At 40.6% G+C, this 27,827-nt stretch overlaps 2 long non-coding RNA genes across 4 annotated transcripts in view; one reads left to right on the forward strand and one right to left on the reverse strand.

Annotated features, from left to right (window-relative positions):
* The window catches only part of LOC106005766, a 116,958-nt gene extending 92,051 nt beyond the window's left edge, over positions 1-24,907 (reverse strand). The window contains exons 1-3 of one of the 2 annotated variants that reach the window (XR_006604613.1): positions 24,356-24,907; positions 23,287-23,475; positions 12,643-12,835 (exon numbers count right to left, since the gene is read on the reverse strand). This is a non-coding gene — a long non-coding RNA (uncharacterized LOC106005766). Of the gene's footprint in view, positions 1-12,642; positions 12,836-19,256; positions 19,993-23,286; positions 23,476-24,355 lie in introns of those variants that run through there. The other variant, XR_001179378.2, reaches the window with a different exon arrangement.
* Positions 1-27,827, forward strand: part of LOC106005767 — a 169,485-nt gene that overhangs the window by 93,010 nt on the left and 48,648 nt on the right. Inside the window, exons 3-4 of one of the 2 annotated variants that reach the window (XR_006604617.1) lie at positions 20,774-20,915; positions 22,058-22,131. This is a non-coding gene — a long non-coding RNA (uncharacterized LOC106005767). Of the gene's footprint in view, positions 1-20,773; positions 20,916-22,057; positions 22,416-27,827 lie in introns of those variants that run through there. The other variant, XR_001179379.2, reaches the window with a different exon arrangement.

Here is a 27,827-nt window from a genome sequence, read left to right on the forward strand (position 1 = left end):
TCAAAGAATTAACATGTACAGTAGAGGAGTGGGGTGCTCAAATCATAGACACAATGTCTGTAATCCCTAACAATCATAGCTTCTAGCACTTTCCTGCCTCAGCATTTATGTCTCCAGCACAGCAGAATGAATGATAGGAGCATTTTCCAACAGACATATCAATCCCATTTGCACAGAGGGGAAAGCTGGTTCTCATATAAGATTGTTCTGTAGCAATGATTCATTCTTTCAGTGGCATCACTGCTGCCTTTGCTATGGACATAATCGTTACCCATGGAATCAATCTTGAATCCATGGATAGCCTGGTTTAGCCTGCTAAAATTCTTCACAGTTGTCTAAACTACTTCAAATGCTTCTGGATACCTTGACCTTGTGTTCCTGGGACCAAAAAGGAGTGAGGAACCAATGGCTAAATCCCAAAGTGGCTCCAAAGAGTAATATGTCAAAGAACTTTGTACAAGGCAAAATCCCTTAAAACATGTGTATTTTTGCTGCCTATTGTCTTGTGTTCCCTTGCCATGTGGAGATTTATTATCCTTTAAAATGAAATACGGGAGGCACCTGGGTTAAGTGTCTGACTCTTGATTTCAGCTCAGGTCATGATCTCAGGGTCATGAGACTGAGCTCCACACACATCAGGCTCCATGCTCAGCAGGAAATCTGCTTGAGATTCTCCCCTCTGCCCCTCCCCTCTCTCCTTCTCTGACTCTCTCTCTCTCCCCTTCCCTCAAATAAATAAATAAATATTTAAAAAAAAATAAGATGCAAATCTGGATTACAAATCAATTGCATACTCTGGTACAAGAAGTCCTGATAAGGTTCTCTCCACAACACAACTAGGGGTAGGGTGATCAACCTCCTCAATTTGCCCAGGACTAAAAGGGTCCTAGGGATGCAGGATATTCAATCTTAAAACCAGGGAAGTCCATGACAAGCTGGTCACCCTAATCTGGAGATTTTTTTTTTAAGTAAATTTTTTCTCTTCCTAAATTTTAGGAGGTATCTATAGAACCAAGTATCTTGGCAATACAGGATGCTAATTGTCCTTTAGTTACTTTAAACAACATCTTTTTTACAGGTGTGCAGAAAACTCAAAGAATGAATGTGTGACAATTGTATAGTACGTCCAACAGTGATTCTTTTTTTTTAAGATTTTATTTTTTATTTATTTGACAGACAGAGATCACAAGTAGGCAGAGAGGCAGGCAAAGACAGCAGGGGAAGCAGCCTCCCCGCCGAGCAGAGAGCCTGACGCAGGGCCCAATCCCAGGACCCCAGGACCATGACCCGGGCTAAACGCAGAGGCCCAACCCACTGAGCCACCCAGGCACCCCTCAACAGTAATTCTTAATACTCTACATAACAGATAAAATACATCCAGCAGATGAAGAGCAAAATTGACAATGATTCATTTCAATCCGTAAAGGCCTGACAGGGACTTCTATGTAACAGCAAGTCTTTTAGCAATCAGCATAGTAGTCTTTGATTCATTGTCTTTAAACAACAGGCCACCCAAGACTTCACTCTTCTAATGGTAGGAGGTGGGGGTGGTTTAGTCCCAGGCACCCTGTTGAAACTCCTACCTCTGCCTGTGTCCAGCAGTGTTGGAAGGGACAGCCCAAATAATGTGCACATTAATTAAATTTTCAATAGGGGAAGAAGAGAGGGAGCCTGGTGAGAGTCCAAATAGCTTTAATCCTTTCTGGAGAATAAGAGTTAACGCTTTACCTATCTAGCTTCTAAAAACAATTCTTCAAGACTTAGCCCTGCAGTGGCTAATTGATTGATGTCATTTATAAGTAACCTAATAATGTTGAATAATTTATTTTAAAATGACAGATGTTAAAGATATAGAGCCATACTAATCTGTGTCTATTGAAGAATATTTTCATGACTATCATATGATTTCAGATCAGGAATGAGTTTTGTTTTGTTTTAAAGATTTAATTTATTTGAGAGAGAGAAAGAAAGAGAGCATGAGCAAGAGGAGGGCCAGAGGAAGCGAGAGAAGCAGACTCCCCACTGAGCAGAAAGCCTGACTCAGGGCTCAATTCCAGGACCCGGAGATCATGACCTGAGCTGAAGTTAGACACTTAAACCAACTCAGCCATCCAGGTGCCCCTTGTTTTGTTTTTTAAACAATCTTCAGATACCTCATTTTAGTACTTATAATAAAGTGAATTTAGGAAAAGTGTAATTTTGAGCCAGTGGATAAGGCTAGATTATAAATTTGTCATTCCACAAATACATGCTAATCATTGTGCTGGGTAATAGGAGACATAGCAAAAAATAGAAATGGTGCTTGTCCTCCCTCACTTGGTTTCCATTCTAGTGTGAAGACTGAGAGTAAACAAGTAAACAATTACACAAAATAACTTCAGACTATGATTAATAAAAATTAATAACAAATCTACTGTCAGTCTTTATATTACTTTATCTATTGGTCTTTGAACCATTCATAAAGCCAACCTCAATATCATACATTATTCAACATCAGCTTTCTTTCTCAATTCAGTGTTTGTTAGTTCCTGCTTCACTTGAAAAGCTTCATGAAGAAGAGTGATTTAATATTACATCATAATTTTCCCACTAGAAGAACTATATTGTCCACCTTGGGCTATTAAAAATTCTTTATTACTTTTTTATTGTTTTATTTAATATTTTAAGAACCCCGGGGACAATTCATAACATCAAAATGCAAGATCTTACAAATAAGCTGGAAGTACAGTTTCTCACCACTCATAAGGCCTTCTTTCCTTGCTAATAAGTTTAATACCTCTTCTTTCTGGTTCTTAGAACAAATAGAAGAATAAGGGGGAAAATCTCTATTCCATCTCTGTTAAGTATGACCAGTGCCAGGAGAATGGATACAGAAGGTGAAGTTGCCTGTATGATACAAGATGGCAAATTAGCTTCTCTAGAGAGGACAGTCAGGATGGGCTTCCCCACCCTTTCCCCACACCCAACCCCAGCCTCCAAGCATCCCTCTTTCTTTCTTCGCAATGTCTACTTTCCTCCCAGCTTCCCTAAGAGCCTTCTCCTCCAGTAAATCTTAATCATCAAACAGGACACAAACTCACTCATACAAATGTGTCAGTGATTGGTGACAACAGGATATAACCATTTCAAAAAGGATCAAGGTCTTTAACTAAAAGAATGAAAATCCAGGAATAAGGTCTAGCATTGATGAGTGACTGGTGTGGGGGTTATATCTATTTGGCCAGCCCTAAAGAGATCTTGACTCTACATTTGAAGTCTCCTGGTCTAAAAGCCAGTTGGAACATGGGGTACTGGTGGCTTCTGAGTCAGTCTCATTGTCATACTCCATGGTCATGATATAATATCAAGTAATGCTGTTTTTGATGTATGACAGAGTAATACCCAAGCAACTACTCAACTAAAAAAAAAAAAAAAAAAATCACTGTAGGTACCCTCAGTCCATCTTGGATTATCTTATTTAACAGTTTTTCAGTGTAGTAAAATGTCTTCCACCTATTGCATTGTTACTTAGATTTTTTTTAATCTATTTGAGAGAGTGAGCAAGAGAGAGCAAGAGAGCATGAGAAGGGGGAGGGTCAGAGAGAGAAGCAGACTCTCTGCTGACCAGGGAGCCCGATGCGGGACCCGATCCAGGGATTCCAGGACCATGACCTGAGCCGAAGGCAGTTGCTTAACCAGCTGAGCCACCCAAGCGCCCGTTACTTAGATTTTTATGTGCTGACGTTTGTCTTTCCTTCTAGGGCAGGGACTTTTCTTTTTTTTAAGATTTTATTTATTTATTTGAGAGACAGAGATCACAAGTAGGCAGAAGGGCAGGCAGAGAGAGAATGAGGAGGAAGCAGGCTGGGCAGAGAGCCTGATGCGGGGCTTGATTCCAGAACCCTAGAATCCTGACCTGAGCCGAAGGCAGAGGCTTTAACCCACTGAGCCACCCAGGCACCCCACGGACTTTTCTTCTAAATCAGTCCATGGAAAATATTGGTGGATAGCCTGATGACTATTAAGTATAAATTAACTTTTCCAAGACTCACTTTAAATTTCATTTAGTTCTGAATACCTTTAATGTTGTTGTTGCTGTTGTTATTATTATTACTATTAATAATGGAAATTATGTTTTTTGGCTGTTTGCCATGTACCAGGTGCTCTTCCTTACTTTATTGCTTGAGCTGGCAATAGCCCCACATCAGTTATTATTATCCCTCTTTCTGTAGCTGAAGAAACCACCCAAGGTCACACAACTGCTGAGAAACTCTCCTACGTTTGTCTGCCTCTCCTTTGAAAGATCCAGTGGGAGTCTGTCAAAAGTTTTGCTCCAGTATAGGTTAGGGACAATAAGGCGAGAAAGATACTATGGCCTGGCTATTGTATGGGACATGTGAATTCACAAAGTTAAGGTTAAAAGATAGGCAACTTCTAAAACCTGTGTTTTCTGAGGAATATTTATGAGTCTGGAGGTGAGTCAAGAATGAAACAGCCAGTTGCAGGGTGTGAGAACTATAATCAATGCTATGGAACTCAGCAGAAACAGCTTAAACAGAGGAAAGCGAGTTCCAATTTAGATTCGCCCTTTCCAAAACAGGCGATAATAGAGCAACAAGCAAACTGCCAACCACACAGGTTTGAAGTATGTGATGTTAAGGCCAACCCTCCCTGGTAAACCCAGTCTTGTCCCAGACTAAGCTTTAAGTGCTAATGCTTAAGTGCTAATGTTTTAAGTGCTAATGCTTTACTGGGCATTATTATTAGCTTTGCTGTCATAGAATAAACCCCAGTTTCCATCAGAGCAGGCCTGAGAGCAGCTTAAGTATGGCTCTCCATTCTCCCTCCCACTCTCTTTCCATCATCGCTGCCTGCAGATCAGCCTAATAATAGTCCTAACCACTGTTGGTAGGCTTCATCCCAGTCTACAAGGTCCTTTCACATAGCTTATTTCATTCAACCTTGTGAAATAAGTATGATTAGTAACCCCATCTTAAATAGATTCAGAGCAAAGTCATGTCTTAATTAAAATCACACTGCCCAGAAGGACCACAGCCAGAACCGAATCCAAATTTCCTGGATCGGAGACCAAATGAAAGCCTACCAGAAAAAGGGTACCACATGATTATCATTCGATCTACCCTCCATCTCAGACTTCAGGGTTAAAATGAATAACAATTTATTGGATTTAATGGTGTCCTACCATCTGCCTGCCTCCAACAAAAATATATCTCAGTCCCCCAGGACTATCCCTTTACATCTTGTAGTTTAATTTCATTCGTTAGAGTTTATAGAGAGCATTGCTCTCCATCAGTTTCTCTTTTTCCCCAGAGGTTTATAGACAACACAAACAAGTATTAGTGAAGAAAAAATCCTCCTACATGCCCAGGATAGGCCCGGGAGTGATTTTCACTGCTTCAATATGAACTATTGAGGGAAATGGCTTTTATAAAACACATTCATATCCTGAATACTCCCAGTCTCTACAATATGGTGATAGTTCCCATTCTTCTATCAAGATAGAAGCTCATTCTCAATAAAAACAGCTTCTGATCACTTGGAACTGAAGAGGAAGAAAGGAATTGGAAATTACTGTGAGCTATTTAGGTTAATGGTCAGTAATTCAAGAACCAATTATCCAGTTTGTGGATTTTTTTTTTCTGTTCCTATACTACCTCCCTCTTATTGTCTACTCAGCATTTTCATTATCATCTCTTGCGGGAGGGTATTAAAGAAAAAGTGGAAGTGAGATTCAAAATCAAACTAAATCAGTGATTATTAAGCACCTACTTTGTGCCAGACAGGGAGATAGGTGTGCAAATCCTAAAGGAGTCATACGTGACCCCTGCATGTGGATTCCTGTGACATTGCTGCACTAAAGATAGGTTTAAAGTGCTACAAGAGCCTGAAGGAAGAGCGAGAAGCCTAGAACGGAAGGAAGAAGGGGAAAGCATCAGATTAAAAAAATGACACTTCTGCTGGGACTTCAACCATGCCTCAGAGAGTAAGCTCTAGGTTCCAGAATCAGAATATGTGAGTTAAAATTCCCATTATATAAGTAGATTATATGATTTTAGCATGTCACTGAGCTTTATCTGAGAAATTAAATTGGGAATGCTTTCAACTGCAAATAACTATCCCCCTAACAATAACTTTAAAAATTGTCTCTTTCTCCCACAACTGGAAGTACCATGGTAAACAGTTACTGAGAGTGGTTTAGCTGTTCAGTGATGCCATCAGGATCCCAGAGTCTTTGTATGTTTGAAGTCTTCCTTTCTTACTGTATTGGCTCATTGCTTTATGTTTCCAAGATGATTACTGCAGGTCCACCACATTTATATCAAAGGCAGGTCCAGCCATCACACTGACACCTAAAGCAGAAAGACGTAGTGGGTGGGCTGAGAGGGTGGGCTGAGAGGGTGGGCTGAGAGCATTATGTACACGTGTCCCATTTTGTTAAGAAAGAGCAAAGCTTCTCAGAAGCTCCTAGCAGAATTCTGCTTACATCTCATTGGCTAGAATTGGATCACAGAGCCACCATAGCAGTTAAGCTAAAGGTCTTGAAAACAAACCAAATGAAACTATTGGTGGGGAAAAAAAAAAGATTTCGTTTTAATTTTTCTTACTTTTATTTCTCCTTTCCTTTATAACCACAGAGGTGTCTGTTTTCCACGTTATCATCTTTTTTGTTTCTAATTATTTTATTATTGTATACCTTGTTGGAATTTAAGTACTTCATTATTTTAAAAATCTAAAGGAAACATAAAATGTAAGTTCTTAAATCTACTTGATTAAAAAACTTCCTACAGCAACTTTATCTCTACTTCCAATTAATAGCTTGCACAATTATATAATCACATAATGCTGAACACTGTGATTTACTCTTAGCATGTATTTGTTTTAGCTATAGCTTACTTATGTAAAGAAGTACAAACATCGCCTAACTAAAGTAGTAAAATTAATCGCACCATTATAGTCACATGACATTCAACGTGTCTAGAACTAGCAGGCAATACAGCTCCTGGAAACCCAGTTGCCCATTTTACTGAGCCCAAGGCACTTTCAGGGAGGGTCAAACAATTGATAGACCCACCATACATTTTCCTAACCATGGAGAATGGTTTAGGGGCCAGGATCCAAAAACCTTGGCAGCTCTGTAATTGCATAGTTCTAGAGATGAGAGAGGTAAGAGGCCTAGGATAGAAACTGAAAAGAAAAGGAAGGAACTGGAATATGATACCCGCACTCCAAACATTCATTACACCCTCCTCACTCCACTGCCTTCCAACCCTCCCCAAACACTCAAAGTCCTCTTAAATTTGCTTAGTAAGGGGGAAGGAAGGGAACAAAATTGCAGAAGAGAGACTTCCAAACTCTTGTTAGATATGAGCAGTGTCTTTTAGCCATTCTGTATTTTTCCATTAAATATGTATTACATTTGTAATGGGGGGGAGAGAAGGGACAGAATATGACAAAACTGGGCAGCAAAGGAAAACATAGGGTAAGTTTCTCTTTGTCTGTGGCCTTAGGTCCAGGCAATTCTTCCCTCGCCCTCACGAGGCTTGCATTTTGGCCCGAAGTATGAAATATTACCTTTACCTTTCATAGCTTCAGCTTACGATAAACGGTGGGTCAGCAGTTACATGACTGCCCTGGAATGATTTCACACTGCTGCCTGCCGTGCCACACATGCGCGGGGTGACCAGCTAGAGCCAATGACTGTGGAAGCAGCTTCTGGTCAGACCACACAGCGCAGCCGCTGCAGACAACTCTCTTCTGTTGTCTCTGCTTCAATCTCTTCATGTTTCTTTTCTTTTTTTTTTTTTCTTCAAGAAGACAAGGGTGTCTCATTGAAGCTTCAGGGAAATCACTGAATCTTAATGGAATCTAATTGGCTCCCATGGTTATCTCAAAGGAGTTGTGGTCATAAAAGTTAATTAAATTAGATTCATTTGCATATTCAAGACCATTCTATTCCCTCACTTTAAAACCTGGGAAAGAGGAGATGTGTCCCTCCTCCCTGGATAGGACATGCAACAATGTCCAAATCGTTTTCTTTGTATGCCTGAGAATTAGAGTAGTGGGCTATTTTTTTAATCCTCTTGCCTAGCTTGTGTCCTCCTTATTTTTTTAGGTATATGTCAGTGCGAGAGTTAAATTGGTATGCACTGCAGGTCTCACTTTGAAATATGGAACTAGTCCTTTATAGAACAAGCTTTGCTGTGCTTAAGACTGAAGTATTTTCTAAACAAAAGGTGAATTCAGAATGTTCAGTAGAAAAAGGAGCTAGCAACATTTACAGCCACAGGACTAGCTAGAAGCATCTCCCATTTGAGTGTGTGCTTGTTTGCATGATCATTGGCAATAACCACACCCATAGCTTTCTTTTTTTTTTTTTTTTTAATTATTTATTTATTTATCAGAGAGAGGGGGAGAGAGAGCAAGCATAGGCAGACAGAATGGCAGGCAGAGGCAGAGGGAGAAGCAGGCTCCCTGCTGAGTAAGGAGCCTGATGTGGGACTCGATCCTGGGATGCCAGGATCATAACCTGAGCCGAAAGCAGCCGCTTAACCCACTGAGCCACCCAGGTGCCCCACCCATAGCTTTCTTAGAGGGTCAGAGGAATGGAATGATTGGACCCTAAGAGGATGTCTAGTCTACCCAGCTGCCTGTGGTAGGCCTAAAATAACCAGCTGAAATGGAACTCTGGCCTGTTTTCTGAACCCTCAAGGGAAGGCTTCCTCCTCTATATAACGACCCATTTTTAACAACACTTAATATTACCAGAAAGTGCTCCCTTGTGTCAAACCTATATCCCCTCTGCTACTGATTTACTGTTTATTCTCACATGCATGCAACACTGGTATGGGTGATCGAAGCCAGTCCCTCCACCCTGCTCATTTGTACATGGCCTTGGAATAGCAACTGGATATTGATATTGGTGCCGTGCCCAGATCAGTCTTTACAGATTAAAGGCCATGTCTGCCCTACTTCCATTGGCCACTCTTACCTGTTAATGCAGGTGAAGGTATATCATTAACCTATTCTCCCTGTCACGAGAAGACAGGTCTGATTTATCTTTAGGGTTTTTATTTCTTTAATGAACACAAATGTGCCATCCCAGTGCTAAGTTTTCAGGAAACAGTGGTGGACAGGAAAGACTAAGACGCTGCCCTCAGGCATGGAATTCAGACATAATACAAATAATTACAAATGAGGTGAGAGTTACAAAAAAGTGTAGGTTACCAAAAAAACACATAACAGTCTGAGCTAACAGAGACTAGGGGGACAGGAAAGCCTTCTGGATAAAGTGATGCTTCACCTGAAACCTGAAGCATGAATAGGAAGTATCAAAGTGGAGAAGAGTATTCATGACAGAGGGAATGGCATATGCAAAGTCCCCAGCAGGAGAAAGAGAGTGGCCTGGTGAAGGGCTGGTGCTGAAATTCAGACAACAGGACAGAAGCTGTGGAATCATCAGACCTCACTCATGGCCTGTCCCTGCTCAGCTATGGGAGGATTAAGCTGAGACTGACACCCAGTGTCCTAGTCCTGGCTTTTGCAGTTTGAGAGCTTGGAGCCACTGATGCTTAGTGACAAGGGTCAGGCACCTGGAGAAAAAGTGGAAGGAAAAAGGCCCCACTTGAGCAACCAGAGGCTTTGATGGCTCTGAGGCTCCCGTGAAGTAGCATAGCATAGCACAATTGTAGCAGTCAGCTTTCAGGGGAGTGACATGCTGCACATGTAGTTGTTGGCAAGTCACACTTTCAGCGTCTCCAACCCCTCATCTGAGAGATGATGAGTTTAGGTATGGACCCTCCTCACTCACATTCTAGAAGCACTCAGCAACAATAGTCCCTATATGGTTCGTTCATTCTTAAGTGGGTCACGTTATTACTAAGCTAGCCTACATTTGGGAGTGGGAGGAGGAGTTATTCAGATGCAGCCAGCAAGCCTCTCTCCAATTCACTTTTTTTTTTTTGGTGGGGGGAGGGGTTAATTTTTTGTTGTGGTGTTGGTAAAATACGCATAACATAAAATTTACCATTTTAAACACTTCTAAGTGCAGAATTCAATAGCATTAATTACACTTGCAATGTTGTAAAGCCCTCACCACTATTTCCAAAATTTGTCATTCCAATTCACTTTTTTTTAACAGTTTAAACAGTCTTTTTTTCCCCAGTTTAATTGAAATTTGATTGACAGACAACATTGTATTAAAGGTATACATCATAATGATTTGATAGTGTATATGTTGGGAAATAATTACCACAATAAATTTAGTTAACTAATATTACCATTTAGTTACTAAATAATTACCACAATAAATTTAGTTAACTCTAATCACTCTTTTTAAAAAGATTATTTATTTTTAAAGAGAGAGAGAGTGAGGATGTACACAAGCAGGAGGAGGGGCAGAGGGGAAGGGAGAGAGAGAATGTCAAGTAGACTCTGTCCTGAGGACAGAGCCCAATACCAGGCTCCATCCATCCCAGGACCCTGAGATCTGAAACCAAGAGTTGGACACTTAACCAACTGAGCCACCCAGGTGCCCCAACTCCAGTTCACTTTTAAACAAGTCAGGGCAAGTTCTACAAGTGTCCTCATAATCCATGAACCTGACCATCTATCTTGACTCCTGACTTGGATCTTGAGAGATCTGATACTGCTCTTAAAAACAAATGATGCTTCTTACTCCTTGTATAAAAATGTGTACAGAGGGTAAAAAGAAAGAGTAAACTGCTAAATAATTAAGCCCTCTCCTTCTGCTACTAGGTAAGTCACCTTGTTCAAAATCATAGTACTTAATACTGCAAATTTACTAAACCCCATCTATGTACCTAGCACTAAGCTAGTTGCTTTGCACATATCATTTGACAGGTAGATAATATTTTTCCCACTTTACAGATAAGGGAATAGGCTATGGTAGAACCAGATTTTCAGCCCAAATCAGTCTGCTTTTAAGATTTGGTTCACCCCTCCATACTTCGTTACTTCTCCAAAGGGGAGACCTGAAGAGGGCATTTTGAAAAATGAAGAAGAGGAAAGAAAGACCAAAATTAAATTTGAGCTCATGCTTAACCTACTCAGATTTGTTCTGATTGGTTTTGTCACCTAAGTTCTAGCTTCTCCAGTTCAGTCTTTCTTATCTCTCTGGCCTATGGAATTGATGGTATTTACTGCCCCACTTTTCAACAATAGTATGTGGCTCAATTACTTAAGAAAATCCTTAGAGCATCAGGGTGCTTAGCAGGCAAAAGGGGTTAAAAGCCCAAAGAAGGGCTGAGCTCCCTGCAACTCAGGTTGGCACAGAAGGCCAGGAATAATGAAGCCAGTTGAACTGCCCACCCTCCAGAACCCTTGGCTGTGAGTTTTAACAGAACAGAAAATAATCATTGAGACAAGGGAACTGTCAAGTAAATTGATATTAAGAGTTCAGATTTTGTTTTCTTTTTCCCTTACCAGGTGTGCTGTGAGAATTCAAAGCATAAGGAAGGAGAATGGGTTAAAAATAGTGTAACAATAGCCAGTGTGACAATAGCATGATAAAAAAGCATCATGAATTATATAAGAGGACTCTAGAAAAAAAACTTAAAAGGAATAAAAGCAGAGGCAGGAGCAAGCACACAAACACCATGGGATGTTAAAAGGCTCAGAGTGAAACATAGTAGGATATCATAAAATTAAAAAAAAAATACCGGCTTCAAAAGTATGAAGATTTTTAGGGACACCTGGTGGCTCGGGCAGTTAAGCATCTGCCTTGGGCTCAGGTCATGATCTCAGGGTCCTGAGATGGAGCCTCTGCATCTAGCTCCCTGCTTCTCCCTCTGCCCTTCCCCCCACTTGTGTGCATGAGCTCTCTCCCTCTCTCTCTCAAATAGGTAAATAAAATCTTTTTTTTTTTTTTAAGAAGTATGAAGATTTGTAAATAGAATTGTTTGTCCCTTGGAGTGTCTGGGTGGTTCAGTGGGTTAAGCCTCTGCCTTCCACTCAGGTCATGATCTCAGGGTCCTGGAATCAAACCCTGCATCAGGCTCTCTGCTCAGCAGGGAACCTGCTTCCCCCTCTCTCTCTGCCTGTCTCTCTGCCTACTTATGATCTCTCTCTCTGTCAAATAAATAAATAAAATCTTAAAAAAAAAAAAAAGAAGAAGAAGAAATAAATGTTTGTCCCTCAGGGTGAAGTCAGACATCAGTATCTTGGCTTGCGGGGCCCTCTATGCCTTGCCTCTCCGGCCTCATCCCTTCTGCCACAATGAACAACTCTCTCAAGAACTGCTTGTTCTCTCTCCAAATCCTCACTTCCCTTCTCTGACATGTCAAAGTAGGTCATATTTCCCACTTATACCTTCTGACAGCTCCATGCTAACCTTATTATCCTTGTAAATATTGCTCAACATCTACTTTCCTGCCCTCCCAGGGTAGGTCCAACTTTACCTTGTTTATTGCTCTATTGCCAACCCTAGCACTGTTATGAATAAATGAATGAATGTTGGTGGCCATTTAGGTTTCCAACTGCCTAACTTCATGACATTTGAAGAAAACAATTGTTTCTTTAGTTCATGTAGCATGTCAGAATTTAACAAGAGAAGCAGAACCAACATAAAGAGTTTTTCATTTTTTAAAAATCTATCCATTCAGTTATTATAAGGAAGTGCCTTACCCAGAGGTAGGAACCGGTTAAGCCAGCCTGGTATCCACAGGGCGGGCAGTCAGAAAGCGGAGATCACAAACAGGCTAGGACCTCAGAAGAGTGAGTGTGATGAGGAGAGTATCTTGCAGAAGCCAGGGCTCTCAGTCGTGGAGTTGAGTACACACACTTGGCCAGGCGTCAGTGAAATCGAATGAAGATCCAGCTGGAATGAAAAGCAATTTCAGGCCCAGCTGCTGCTTCTGCTGCTTCACACCAACAAGGCAAATCAGCAGATCAGCAGCACCAACATCAGTTTTGTCCCAGGGTGTAGAAAAAGATTTTATAACTTTCCTTCTGCTCGTGTGTGTAAACTCTTTAGCATCATGGAGGTCTTAAACCCTCTTTTTTAAAAAGCTTTTCTCGGGGGTGAGGGAGAATTGGATGAAGGTAGTCAAAAGTACAAACTTCCAGGTATAAGGTAACTAAGTACTGAGCTGGCATGTTGACTTTGGTTAATACTGCCATAGGAGATATTTAGAAGTTGGTAACAGAGTACATCCTAAGAGTTCCTATTGCAAGAAAAAAAAAGATTTTAATTTTCTATATGTATATGAGATGGTGGATGTTAAGTAAACTCATTGTGGTAATAATTTCGCAGTATTAATCATACCATCATGCTGTGCTCCTTAAACCTTATACAGTGCTGTGTGTCAATTATATCTCACTAAAACGGAGGATTTTCTGATTAAATCACCTGGAACTATCTCCCTTTGGTTAATTTAAAATCAGCTGAGTAGGGACTTTTATTATATCTGCAAACTCCCTTCACAGCAGCCCCTAGATTGGTGCTTGGTTGAGTTGGGAGTGGGGAGGGGGCATGTCACCCAATAGTTGCTGCCAAGCTTTCAGCTGATGGTTTTTACAAAAGAATCTTCTTTGTAGCTCACTATAGCCAGGAACCTACTAGACAAGGAATTCAGGAGGATGTAGTTCAGCCTAGCCTCATGGACACATCCCAAAGCCATCACAGGTCACATCAAAGGACAACTATATCCATAACCTCCAGTCTGACCCTGAGTGAAAGAAATTAGTGACCGAAACGAGCAACATTCCTAAGTGGGAACGGCCACCTTGCTAGGAGAAGCAGGGCTGACCCTGCAGAGGCAAAGCAAATGAGTAATTCCAAATTAGCTTAGAGCTAATCACCTTAGTGGAGAATGTTCTCAAGAAGAGGAGGTATCAGGAGCTCTGCGAGCCAAAATAGTGGGTGGTAAGAATAGATTTCTATCAGAAGCCGGGGAAACCCCATTCCATGGTTCCAAGATGGAATATAGGTGTTCATCAGTGGAAGTTTTTGAAGGATTGAATCAATCAACCAAACAATGCCTCCTTCTAACTCATCTATTCAGAAAAGATTAAGGCCCAATGTGAAACTGTCGTGCTAAGACACACTGCCGTGACCTTAATGGAGTGTTCCTAGGGCAAAGATCAAATAGCTCCAGCTATAGGCCAAGAGTTCTCTTAAGAAAGAGCCTTTGAGGGCGCCTGGGTGGCTCAGTGGGTTAAAAAGCCTCTGCCTTCAGCTCGGGTCATGATCCCAGGGTCCTGGGATCGAGTACTGAATCGGGCTCTCTGGTCCTCGGGGAGCCTGCTTCCTCCTCTCTCTCTCTGTCTGCCTCTCTGCCTACTTATGATCTCTGTCAAATAAATAAATAAAATCTTAAAGAAAGAAAGAAAGAGCCTTTGACTGAGAGAGCGCTATCAAATGGGCTGTCCCATCGGTCCCTTAATGGGTACTAGATACTTTTTTGTTGCCATTTCTGCATTGCCGGACACACATGTACACACACACACGCGCGCGCGACTACAATAGACTTTGCACAGCTTCCAATACAAAGTTAGGAATGAGAGCTGAACATCTAGTTGACAGTGACAATCTGGTAATCACAGAAGCCCAGGTATGACTTATCTTGAATAACCAGTGATTGAATTATGTGCCTTTGAGCTTAGCCTATACCAAATGCCTCTGGGTTTAAAAAAAAAAAATTCAGAATTTGCTCTCTGGCTTAGAGTGATTGAATTATGCTGTGGGCTATGGTAAATTCATTGCAGTGCTATAAATAGATGAAGGGCAGTTCAGTAACCCTGGGGAATTTTATCTGCCTCATTCATGCATCCAGAGATGCTGCTTACGTAAAGCCAAAATAGGCACAACCAAAAGGGCATCGAGGGAGATTGATTAAAGTTGATAATTCAAATAGAAACCAAGAAAACAAGCAAGCAATTAACAGCAAAAATCAGGACTAGTCCCGTTGCAAAGATCAAAGCAAGAAATGGGCCTCTGAAGACAATACAGTACCTTAAACTTCCTAATAGTTTCTAGAGGCAAATTTAGAAACCTCTTTCCAGAGAAAGCCACAGCCTCCAGCTGTTCTTTCTCTGCACATTCAGGCATAGACCCTCATCACAGTCTCTCAGGGATTTACACTTCACACTGGCACAGCACACTCATCCCTCCTAGAAATACTCTTCCTTGACCTCCAGGCACAGCACCAGAAAGTCAATTAAGAACCATTTTAAAATGTTACTCAAGCAACTCAGAGATAAGCGAAGATACCGACAAGTTCCAGGAGTTCCCCTTAGCCAAGTTTACCACCGAGTTATTTTATTAGACAAGTGGTTTTTAAAGGAAATCATTTATCATAAGGTTGCAGGAAAGGTCTGTTCCTGGTCTCCAGCTGCCTGTGGAAAGAGTCTAGAATTGGCTGGAGTAGCTCTAAGAGGCTGGAAATTCAGTTCATGGTCAAGTATGTCAGTGTTTTAAAACATTCTAACAAACCCAACAGCACCATCTGTAAGGACTGCATAATTTGCAAAATTTCTTGCTAAATCAGCTGGCCAAATGCAAAGCCAATTGCTTTGGCGTCGGTACAGCAGCGTGCTGCAGCCGGGAAGTATTTTAAGTGGATAATGAGTAGTCTCTTCTCTCAATGACTATATTCAAATAACTTCCACTGCCTAAAATATGCAAAGTTCCTAGTCTAGGCTGCCCTAGGAACTTCTGCCCCCTAACTCAGAGTTTGAGTCTTTAGGGGATGGGAGGGAGTTATTAGATCCCCCTTCTCTATTGATATTGAAGAAAGCAGTTGCCAAGCAAAGAGCTCAGACCCTTCCCAGCTCTCACACATACACAACAGCCCACATACACACACGGAAAAACTCAAAAACACAGCTCACATTAGTCCTGAGCTAGGCAAGGCTTACATCTACTGCAGCCAAGAATAGCAGCCAAGTCTTTAATTTACTTAGTTACAGTATCTCCTCTAAAATTATTAATTATTTGGGTACTTCAGATGCCCTTTTTTTAAAATGAGGAAACACAGGTAGAAAGTATTTCTCTGCCTTTTTCTCTTGAGAAACATAGTTCTTCATTGGTTATCCATGGAAAATGTTCTCTCTCTCTCTCTCTCTCTCTCAAGTAGCAAAACAGATGGAAGTTCCTTCTGTGAAGAAACCAAATTCTATACTCTTTATATCCAACCATCATTACCTCCATCTCTATAATTTAAGAAATCAATAGACATGCAATAAATGCTTGATTATTTGTTTATTAAGTGAGTTGCTCCCCCAAGTTACTTTAGAACCCACAGTTCACAGACAAGAGCACCAGCATCATGAGCACGTCAGAAATGCAGACTCGTACCCCAGACCTCCTGAATCAGAATCTGCATTTTAATGAGATTTCCAGGAGACTTGTAAGCACATCAAGGTCTGAGAACCATTTTCGAATACATCGTGATTCGTACACTCTTACTATTGGTCTGGTAAGGTCTGTCACTCCTCAAAGATCATTTCTTGCCATCAGGGACACTTCCATGGAAGCAGTGAGTAATAACTGACTTTATTTGGCACTAACTGGATGTCCAAAGTAGAGGACACATAGTTAACATGAAGGGAATTACAAACCTAGAAAAATGGGGAAGTAGATCAGAACTTTATCTAGGTTCCAGGTCCACATTTCCCATCATTGGCCTGTAAAGCCAGGTGGGGACCAGCAATGTTACAGAACTCTCCCCTCTTCTGCAGGACGTGTGACATCCCTGTCTTCCACCTGCTAAATGCACTATCCTGATGCCCTAAGATCCACCCCCCCCCCCATTTCTAGATACCCATGGGGGTGGACCTAGCTCACACAGAACCAATGTCTTGTAGCTTTCATCTAGTGATTTTGAGAAACTAGTTTTCTGGGACTTGTTTCTTTCTTCCAATGTTTGATCTATTTATAAAATTCTTTGACATTTTACATTTTATTTTTCATTTCAACAGAAGGCTATAACTATTGAGTATCTACTCTATGCAGTCTAAAAGATAAGGTCCCTGCCTGCCAGCAGCTGACCATCTGGTTAGGGAAATCAGGCCTTAGCAATTCAAGGCACTCTATGATTAAGTCTAGAAATGACAGCAACAGCAACAACAAAAAGACGTAGATTCATATTCAGACTTTATACCACTTATTACTGGCAAGTCTTCTCTAAGCTTCATTTCCTCTGTCTGTACAATGGGGGCATTATTAAACAATGCATGTAAATTGCCAACACAGTACCTAAAGCATGACACCTGCTTAGTAAATATTAGCTACCCCATCGCTTACCATCTCCTCCGAACCAGTGTAGATATAGGACAAAAATGAGATGGAGAAAGGATGTGCATAAGGGAAGAGACAGCATTCTAGGCAGGAGGCATAGGCTAAGCAAAAACTTGGTGTCAGGAGTGAGCATGCCTAAGGAAGAAACTGTATGGGACTCACAAACTTGCCGAAGTAAAAAGTTCAGGTCAAGGAGTTATGACAAAGGAACATTTGGAAGAAAAAAAATTAGTTTGAATTTGCACAGAATCTCCTGGAGATTTCTGAATTTCTTTAGTACCATGACTTTCTTTTTTTTTTTTTTTTTTTTTTTTTTTTTTAAAGATTTTATTTATTTATTTATTTGACAGAGAGAAATCACAAGTAGACGGAGAGGCAGGCAGAGAGAGAGAGAGAGAGGGAAGCAGGCTCCCTGCTGAGCAGAGAGCCCGATGCGGGACTCGATCCCAGGACCCTGAGATCATGACCTGAGCCGAAGGCAGCGGCTTAACCCACTGAGCCACCCAGGCGCCCAGTACCATGACTTTCTAAGAAAAATGTGTAAACTAACAGAAAAGTTAGAAGTCTATACTAATGAGCATAAATGTATCTATTACCAGTCATTGTCTTAAAGAAAAAATAAATACCTAGCATTGCTATGAGAGATATTTAAAATTTTTATTTAAATTCAAATCTGTCATCCAATTTTTTTCCAACTTCACTAAATGTGAAGCCCAGATCTAGGCTGATAAATAAGTTTACATAAAGAATATAGTTAGTTCTTCAAGTTTATAAAGTCCACAATTTCAGCATAAAAGAGGATTTAAAAAGGATCCCAAAATATCTTAAGATGTCCAAGAAGCTATTGCTACTACTAATGAGTTCAAATAGCTTGCTGAGCATTCTTATTACTTCTGCTCATTAGTAAAAGTCCTATATAACACCCAGCAGAAAATAATCAGCAAATCAATTAATTAAGGCCCTATCGACACTCCTCTTGCCACCCCCAATCCCATCTTTGTTGTAAATAAGCTTTCTTGCCTACATTAAAGTCATTAGTTCTCCATATGTAAATAGTAATGTCCTTTAATTTAAACTGATTAAATATCAGAGAACAAATTTCAATCCACTCTTTCTGATCTAGCCAGGATATTAAAAACATAGAGCATTACTGTCTTACTTAGCAAATTTAACACAACTGTATACACTTTTGAATTCATTAATTTCCAGATTCACCTTCCCCCCAAGGATATTAGCCAGAATGCTATCTTTAGCTATAATACACACACACACAAATACTATAGTAATTAAAGAAACCACCCATTTCCTTCCCCCTAAGTTCCAGGAAGCTATGTTATTTCTGTGGACCAATTTCTATTTGCCAACTGTTCTCCAGAGCCTTTAACGGAAAATAAAATGTACTAGAAGCTATTCTTCAAATGACAGCCAAGAACACATCTAGTATCTCCTCCCTTCAGAGGAAAAAGCAAAAAATGTTTGTGTATATTTAAGACCTTTACATTTAGGATTTTGTTAAATCCTGAAACGTGTAAAACCTCACAGTGTCTTGAACAGAAGTGTTTGAAAGAACCTCTGGTCTCTAAAGTTAGCTAGATTCTCTGCAACATTCACCTCTTATTTTGGCTCCTCTAATTATCCCTTTTAACTTAATGTTGGTTATTTTTATTTCTTCCATCTTTCCTCATACCACATGGTTTACGACTGGTAAAAAGAAAAAATTATATTTACATATATTCTCAGTGGTAATTTCTCAGAGTGTTCCCCTCCCCCAGTTACACTAGGGGAGTTGGTGAGGGTTTTGGCTTCTTTTATCCTTTTCCTTCTTCAGTCAAAACAGAATAAATTATCCATATAATCACCAACAAACAACTTCTTAAGTATTTCCCACTCCTCAAACTTTGATAACACGAATTAGGCTTATCTCAACCAAGTGTCACATGTGAATTACTTCATCATGAAAAGGGAGATTGGGGCGGGGGTGGGGGTCGGAGAGACTTACTTCCTTCTGATTTGGATCCAAGCAGAGATCTTGTGTTCCCCAGAAGGGAGCCCAGGCAAGACATCTCCATAGCAATCCCCCACACTCCAATCTTTCCTCTCTCTGTTCTTTTCCCCAACAAATACCTCCCAGAAGGCCAGAATATTTTGTTAGAGAATCTCCAAACTGCTAAAATCCCAAACAGGACAGAAGCTTTAGCAAAAGTTTAGTAATTGATACTTATTTTCCTCATTATGAGCAACACAACAAACAACCTCCCCTTCCTGCTCCTCAGACGGTGCCCTTCACTTCCTGTCCAGGTCAGATTCCTCTGCTGGAGGTTCACCCAGGGCTTCACTTCCTGCTGCCTCAGAGCATGCTTCATTTCCTGTGAGTTTGATGCCAGTTTTCCTCACGGGCTTCTTAGCCTGTACCATTTGTTTACCTCTTGCTTATTCCCAACGCCTTCTCAACTTGTCTTCTAGACCTGCCATTCTTTCCCTATTCTTTGCCCACTCACCAGACTCACCCTTCCTTAAAAACCATCTTTTTCACAGAAGTCCTTCAGTAGCTAAGGCCAGTCAGTACTTTTTAGTGTCCTGTTGATTCTGGTTTGCTTTATTAGCTTAATAGTGAAAATCAACATGTGTTTTAAAGGCCCAGCCCTCACACTCAATTAAGAATATTTGATATCTGAATTGTGCTTATCAACTATGAGCTATGCCTTGGTTTTTTAGTTTTGTTTATTGTTGTTTTACACTGAGCAAGACCATACCTACCAGCTACCTCTCTTGATCCCCAAGGTTAAATTAAGTTCTTCTAGTCATTCTTTCTCATAATACCTTACACTTTTTATTGTTTCATTTATGACCAGTGTAACAAATTCTCTAGTTATCTATTTGATAGTTTTCTCTGCCATGACCTATAAATTTTATGAGACCAGGAAAAAGCCTGGTGGTCCCTTTGTCAAGTTGTCCTCTTTTTTTTTTTTTTTAAGATTTTATTTATTTATTTGACAGAGAGAGATTACAAGTAGGCAGAGAGGCAGGCAGAGAGAGAGGAAGGGAAGCAGGCTCCCCGCTGAGCAGAGAGCTCGATGTGGGACTTGATCCCAGGACCCTGAGACCACGACCAGAGCCAAAGGCAGCGGCTTAACCCACTGAGCCACCCAGGCGCCCCAAGTTGTCCTCTTTTATTCCCCCCTTATTCTGCCTTCCTCACTTTCTGCTGCCAACACAAATACAGGGCTTGGCACATATTAGAAGACCAATAAATACATATTGAATGCACCACAAAAAGAAATGGTAACTATGGGAAGTGATGGATATATTAATTAGTTTAATTGTGGTGAATATTTGACAATGAATACATATATCAAATCATCACTTAATACACCTTAAATATATATACATTTTTGTCAATTATACTTCCTAAAGCTGGTAGTTTTGTCAACTATACTTCCTGAGCAGATGAAAGAATGAATGAATGAATGAATGAAAACTTCTCTCTTTTTTCCTTCCCCACTGGTTTTCTTTCAGTACTACACCTAGTTCTCACCTCCAACCATAATGACCACTTGGCACCAATAGGACCAAAGAAGTACATCCCCTGCCCCTGGTTGATTATGCAAATGACATTTGAGGGCCTTCCAGGAATAGCATTCAGGCCCAAGTCACAGTGGTAAGACTTTTGTTTAACTGTAATAATGCATCTTTCCTTAATCACTTCCATTAAAAAAGTAATCTCCCTTTATGAATGCTCTCTACGTCTCTGCCGATACCTTATATAACCTGACATCTCTGAGTTCTGTGGTGACAGATTTTGACATACATATAGGAAATTCTTCTTCAAATGCGAACAGAAGTTGGCAAAAGAGTGCTTTTCTGCACTACTTTGCAAAAACCACTAATGTGGAGTGGGTTGCACAATAATAAATTATTCAGATCATAAATCTAAAGTAATTAGTTCATCATGATCAATACAATCTAAGTGAATTGGTGTGTGGCATTCAATTTTTGTAATATAATTAGTTTTGAAATATTCAAATTAAGGAGACAAAGATCATCATAAAAAGTACTGAGTCTCCTGATTAAGTAGAAGAATACTGCATTTTGCTCTTTATACTAATAAATCTAAATTATGTTCTTTTTCCACTTACATAAAAATTTCTTTTTTTTTTTTTTTGTTTTAAATCAAATTACGTCTGACTGGAGTTACTAAAGCTCTAGCCATTGAGAAATATTCGAAGAATGATGGAAAGTCAGCAAAGGTCATTTGCTGATGAATTTGAGTTATCTCATCATGAGAAAATTTATTTTTTTCAGTAATTAAAAGCTGGCCGTTATGGGGTACCTGGGTGGCTCAGTGGGTTAAAGCCTCTGCCTTCAGTTCAGGTCATGATCCCAGGCTCCTGGGATCGAGCCCCATATGGGGCTCTCTGCTCCTCGGGGAGCCTGCTTCCTCCTCTATCTCTCTACCTGCCTCTCTGCCTACTTGTGATCTCTGTCTGTCAAATAAATAAATAAAATCTTTAAAAAAAGAAGAAGCTGGCAGTTTTAAAAAACTGGTCCCTCGAACCCACAAAGAAATTTTCTAAACCACAAAGAACAGATAAATTTTCTTTCTAGAGAGAAACTCGGGGTTATTATTCTATTCATATGTCCAATATAAGCTGTGTCATTTCCATAAACTTATTTTTGTGTTCCGGACTTGCCAAGATAATATATTGTCTCCTGTTTTCGAATTTTTCTGAGCTTGGAAAACTGATGTCTACATGGCTCATTAAAAACATCCTCAATGAATTCTTATTGTTTTGGGTACAGTTTCTCAACCTGAGGACGACTGACATTTGGAGACAATTCTGTGTTGTGGAAACTGACCTGCACATCGTCAAAAGGTTAGCAGCTTCCCTGGTCCCCACCTTCTCAACGCCAGTAGCATCTCCCAGCTGTGACAACCAAAAGGTCTCCAGACATTGACAAATGTCCTGCGGGTAGCAAAATTGCCCCCAGAAGAACCACAGTTTTTTCAGTATTATTTCCTTCCAAATAAGAGGCATTATTAAGTCATTATCTTTCTTTCTCTTTATTCTTTATCAATAATGCTAGTAACCATTCATGGAACAATATTTACAGCCTCTCAAGAGAAATTCAGAACAATTAAAGCAAATGGAGAAATGCATTTCATGCAGAAATGGATTTTTTTTCCCTTTTCGTGATTATCCAAGTAGTTTTGTCTCTTGCCTCAAACTCTGCTCTGACACCTGAGACTTGCAGCTACACCAAAGGGACCTTCTGTGGGGTAACTAATAAGCAAGAGCAGTATAGGGCAGTGAGTAAGGGAATGTCCTACCAGCATCAGACACCTAGCTGCCTATCCTGGCTTAAACATTTTTGTGCCTTGATTTTTCTTATCTGGAAAATGGGAACAATGAGAACAGCAGTACTTATTCAGGTTTGTGGTGATACATAACAATATTAGACCTATAGTGTGTACTTATGTATTAATTAGCTGTTATTAGTGAACGTTTATGAAGAAATTTGCCAGATCACCCAGAGATTTGGCATCTCTGCCCTGGCCTCTGCAGCAAAAACTTCTAATCAAAAAGCATAAAACTATCATTTCCCTTAACCCTGAGTTCTGGGGGTTTGGTGGGCTCTGCCTTCCAGCAGCACTCCATAGATGAATTACTCCACAGCTCTCGTAACTCTAGGGATATGTTCACCACATTTTTTTAAAAAACGATGGGAATTGATTTTTATCTTTAATTTTTGCTTACAAATAATTCATCTTTTATGAGAAAAATAACAAGCTCCAAAGGGAAAATGCAGACACCCGTCTGTTCCCACACTGTCTTGAGTCAAAGGGTAAGAATTATCTACCACCAATAAGCTTAATGAGAAACAACCTTCAAGTTGTAATTTCAAAAGACTATAAATTGAGGTCTAGCTCTACCCATGGTGCAGTTCTTCTAAAATTCAGAGTTAAATACTGTCTCATTACTCTGTCATATTAGCTGGGACTCTTTCTGATGAAAGTGATTAAAACTAACCTGAGGAAAAAGATTGGGGGAGAGGGAGGAGGAGAGGGAATTTATCAGCTCTTGCAACCTGGAAGTCCACGGGCGTTCTGGCTTTAGATGGAGCTGGATCAAGCTCAAGTCTTGTCATCAGTTCTCTGTCTCCAGGCTCTGCTTTCCTCTGTTGTGCTGATTTCATTCTCTCCAAGTAAGAATTAATTTCTTATCAAAACGAAGGAAAAAGCATGTTGAGAAGTCAAAGCAATGACGACTACACTAGATAATATCCTTATTTACACATAATTGTTAATAAAGAAATGAGCTAAATAGAGGCCATCTCCCTTAAGAAACCCAAGTTCTACCCATTATTCAGAGTCTAGGACAATTGCTACCTCAGTCATGTAGCCTTCTTTGATAACCTCACCCCTAGTAACTGCTATTTTATCAAAATGCTAAGGTGCTTATCATCCACATAGTTTATTTTGCTAACTAGCGTGAATTGCTTTGTATCATTAAGTGTATGTAGAAAAATATGCACATATACATTGTATATCTCCAACTCAATTTTTTTTTTTGAGAGAGAGCGTGTATGCACACATGCATGCGCATGAACATACAAGCTGGGGAGAGGTGAGGGGCAATGGGAGAGGGAGAGAGAGAGAATCTTAAGCAGGCTTCATGGCTAGCATGCTGAGCCCCATGCGGGGCTTGTTTTCAAGACCATGAGATCATGACCTGAGCCAAAATCAGGAGTCAGACACTTAACTAACTCAGCCACCCAGGCAGCCCTCAATCCTTTTTTTCAACCACAATTATTTTTTTATTATAAAAGGTATTTATTTCTCATATTTATTACGAGATTTTTCCCAATCTTCCTTGCCCTCTGCGCCCATGTGATGGTAAAAGGATTTTATTTAAGGCATAAATACTCAAGGACAAAGAAGAAGCAAAAGCAACAAAACATGGGAAACTGGAAAGTCAGTGGTGTAACTGACATTTCAAAGCCAAAGAACTGGAACAGCTTTGGGAGAAATACAGGGTTTGTAAACTGGTCTGTGCTACAGAATCCCAGAAAGACTTTGGAAGGAAAAGGTGCACATACCTCTGAAAGTGTCCAGTTCGGTGGGGAGGCTGGAAACTGAAGGCTTGATTGAGTGTCCATGTGTCATTCTCCTGGGAATGAAAGGCACAGCGCTGGGAACATAGTTAGTAGCAATAGTCATAGTCATAGAACATGGTCATAGTAAGAGTAATAGGACATAGTGTAATATCATTGCATGGTGACAGGTGGCAGTAATATTGGTGGTGTGCACAGCACAGCAAACAGAGTTGTTGAATCACTACGTTGCATACCTGAAACTAACGCAACACTGTGTGTCACCTGTATGTACTTCAGTTACTTAAAAAAGAAAAGCACGAAGTCCACCATCCAGGACTCCTCTACCAAATGGAGCAGCACAGCTGCTCCTCTTCAGCCTAGTAGAAAACCAAGCCTCCTCCTTGAGGAAGTAAAACAGAGAGGCTTAGGCATCAAAGTCATCAGGCCCAGCTAGGGTCAAGGACATACTATCAAAATCAAGGACGTTTGAGGCACCTGGGTGCTGAGCGTCAGACTCTTGATTTCAGCTCAGGTCTGATCTTAGAGTTACAAAATCAAGCCCCACATGGAGCTCTGCACTCACCTGGGCATCTGCCTGAGATTCTCTCTCCCTCTCCCTCTGCCCCTCCTGACCCTGACCCCACTAAAATAAATAAATCTTTTGAAAAAAAAAAATCAAGGACACCAGGTCCAGCTGGAGTGGAGTAGTCTGTGCACACCAGCCATGCAACTCCATCACTAATTACAACAGTAATGATGTCGTTGTAGCTCCCGTTTGCTGAACATTGACCATATACCAGCCCCTGGGCTAAGCATTATACATGAATAATATCACATCTGATCCTCAAATAAATCCTATGAGGTAAATACTATTTTGTACTTTAAAATACTGTAAGGGACACCTGGGTGGTTCAGTCTGTTAAGCGTTTGACTTTGATTCCAACTCAGTCATGATCTCAGAGTCGTGAGATGAAGCTCCAGCGTCAGGCTCTGCACATTAGGTGTAGAGCTTGTTTAAGATTCTCTCCCCTTTGCCTCTCTCCTCCTAAAAAATAAAATAAAATGCTTTAAATGGGAAGTAAAAGTTTATATAGCTGGTTAAGTTATAAAAAGACTAAATAACTGGCTGAAGAACTCAAAACTAATCAATGTCAAAGCTCAAGTTTGTACCCTGAATCACTACACTCAGTGACCCCCATTTATCAATTATTTTGTTCATTTATTCATTCAACAAATATTTGCTGTGTATCCAATACTAACTCATCAAGATTTGTAAAGATGAATATAACATGTGGTCTCTATCCCAAGAAGCTCTCAGTATAGAGAGGGCAACAAATCAAACGAGCATAATGATACATTGAAAAAGTGTGTCTCCAAACTGGGGTTACAGAAAGGATTCTGTTATCTCTCTCAACCAGTTCTCTGACTCTGTTCTGAGTCCTGTGTCTTCCCTACATGGAAAGTAAATGAAATCTTGGGCAGATTCCATAAACCCTTTTAAATACTCTTTTTTTTAAGATTTTTTTTTTTTTTTTTTGACAGAGATCACAAGTAGGCAGAGAGGCAGGCAGAGACAGAGAGGGAAGCAGGCTCCCCGCTGAGCAGAGAGCCCGATGCGGGGCTCGATCCCAGGACCCTGGGATCATGACCTGAGCCAAAGGCAGAGGCTTAACCCACTGAGCCACCCAGGCGCCCCGACTCTTTTAAATACTCTTATTGCAAAGTCCCTCTGTCTCTGTTAGTTACCAAAACAGTCTGATTTTAATTCAATAATCTGAATCTCATTCAAAGTTAAAACTTCTCAGCTCCCTGGCAGGAGAACCAGCAATGGGGAGGAAGGAGCATGGTGCACTTCTCCTCTGTCTCTCCACCTCGTGCTGCTCCTCATCTTCTGTGCCTTCCCAATACTGTCCGTAGCTCCTCCAGCAATGGAGGCAGAAAGAGAGGGATAAACAGGCAGAGGTGACTTAGCTATCCAGTCCTCTTGTGATCTGCCAGCAGTGTTCTGTGGCCTTGAAGAGTTTCAGGGAACTGAAACTCTTTGGTAGGATCTCAAGATACTACCCTCTCCCTCCCGGGAGCCTTCTGAATAGCTCCATGGACACAGGCCATGCCTCTCTTTTGACTTCTGATCTCCGTCTCTGCCTTCAGCCACTCGAGTCACACTCCTACTAAAGTAACTGCTCTATTCCAGTTAACTTCTTGGGAAGAATTCAGAAAAGGCCCCAGGCTATTTTGCTCCTATGTGTCCACAGTCCAGTCAATGGGAAACTTACACACTCTTGCCAGTCATCATGAATGAAAGTGCAACATATTCCACATGAAGACTGTTTCTCTCTGTTCTGCCAATAGGCAGGTGCCTCTGGCCCCAGTCCCTCAACTTCACTATGCTCAGGCCCAGAACCAAAGCCTATCCCTTTGCCCTCAAACCCCATGGCACTTCTGTGTTTCTCTTGAATGGTCCTGTTGAAGACATCTCGCTTGACTATGGAGACTTGAGTGTGGTAGCTCTCCCTCTTGGAGACTTGGAGACTTGAGGCCTCCCTCTTTATTATTGAACATATTTTTACTTCTCGAGCATTATGCTTACAGAGACAACTCATGGTTTCACTTAATTTTCCACTGAGGTCATAATCTATTTTTAGAAATGCATTCTATGCAAAATATATAAAAAATAAGCTCAGAGTAATGCTTCCAAACACAGGACTATGTAACCCCTGGGAAAAAGAAAACCTCTGGGGTCTTGTTTCTGATGGCATTCATCCTTATCAGAGGTCTCTTGAGAATTATTTATAGGTCAAAAGGTGAATAAGTGTCCCACAGAGCAACAACTTTGCAGACACACAAAATTAGGCCTAATTGTCAACCTCTGAATTGCACTCACTAAGTCTTTACTTGCATGTCTTGCTTTTGGTAGATCATTTGGAAATAATCTTATTCCTGCTGTTACTTTTTCTCCCAGACGCTATCATGTATTATTTTCATGAAAGTGTCAAACTTGCTGTCTCCTGAAAAAAATCATAAAAATTCTGAGACAAATAATAGCTTAACCATAAAAAACCAGGCTAGGCCATCCAGTTTTGTTCCTCTTTGAGCAATTACTCCATACATTCCACAACTTCAAGGCTAGGGGGATTATTTCCTTAACATCACTGTCTCGCCCTTGTTATTTCCTTAATTGAATTCCCTATTGCTTATAATATCAGCCTTTACCAAACATTATAATAATCCTATTTGTTTTTAATGGGATTATGAGATTTTTCTTAATTAAATATGAAGCAAACTTTAATACTCGAATCTCACTAGAAAACACTGAAGTGGGGCGCCCGGGTGGCTCAGTCAGTTAAGCATCAGACTCTTGATTTCAGCTCAGGTCATGATCTCAAGATTGTGGGATCAAGCCCCATGGGGGTCTCCTGAGATTCTCTCTCCCCCTGCCCCTCCCCACTCCCTCTCTTAAAAAAAAAAATTTAGA

This window comes from Mustela putorius, unplaced genomic scaffold, assembly GCF_011764305.1.
Source record: "Mustela putorius furo isolate JIRA1106 unplaced genomic scaffold, ASM1176430v1.1 tig00537227_pilon_pilon_pilon, whole genome shotgun sequence".
Taxonomy (NCBI): Eukaryota; Metazoa; Chordata; class Mammalia; order Carnivora; family Mustelidae; genus Mustela; species Mustela putorius.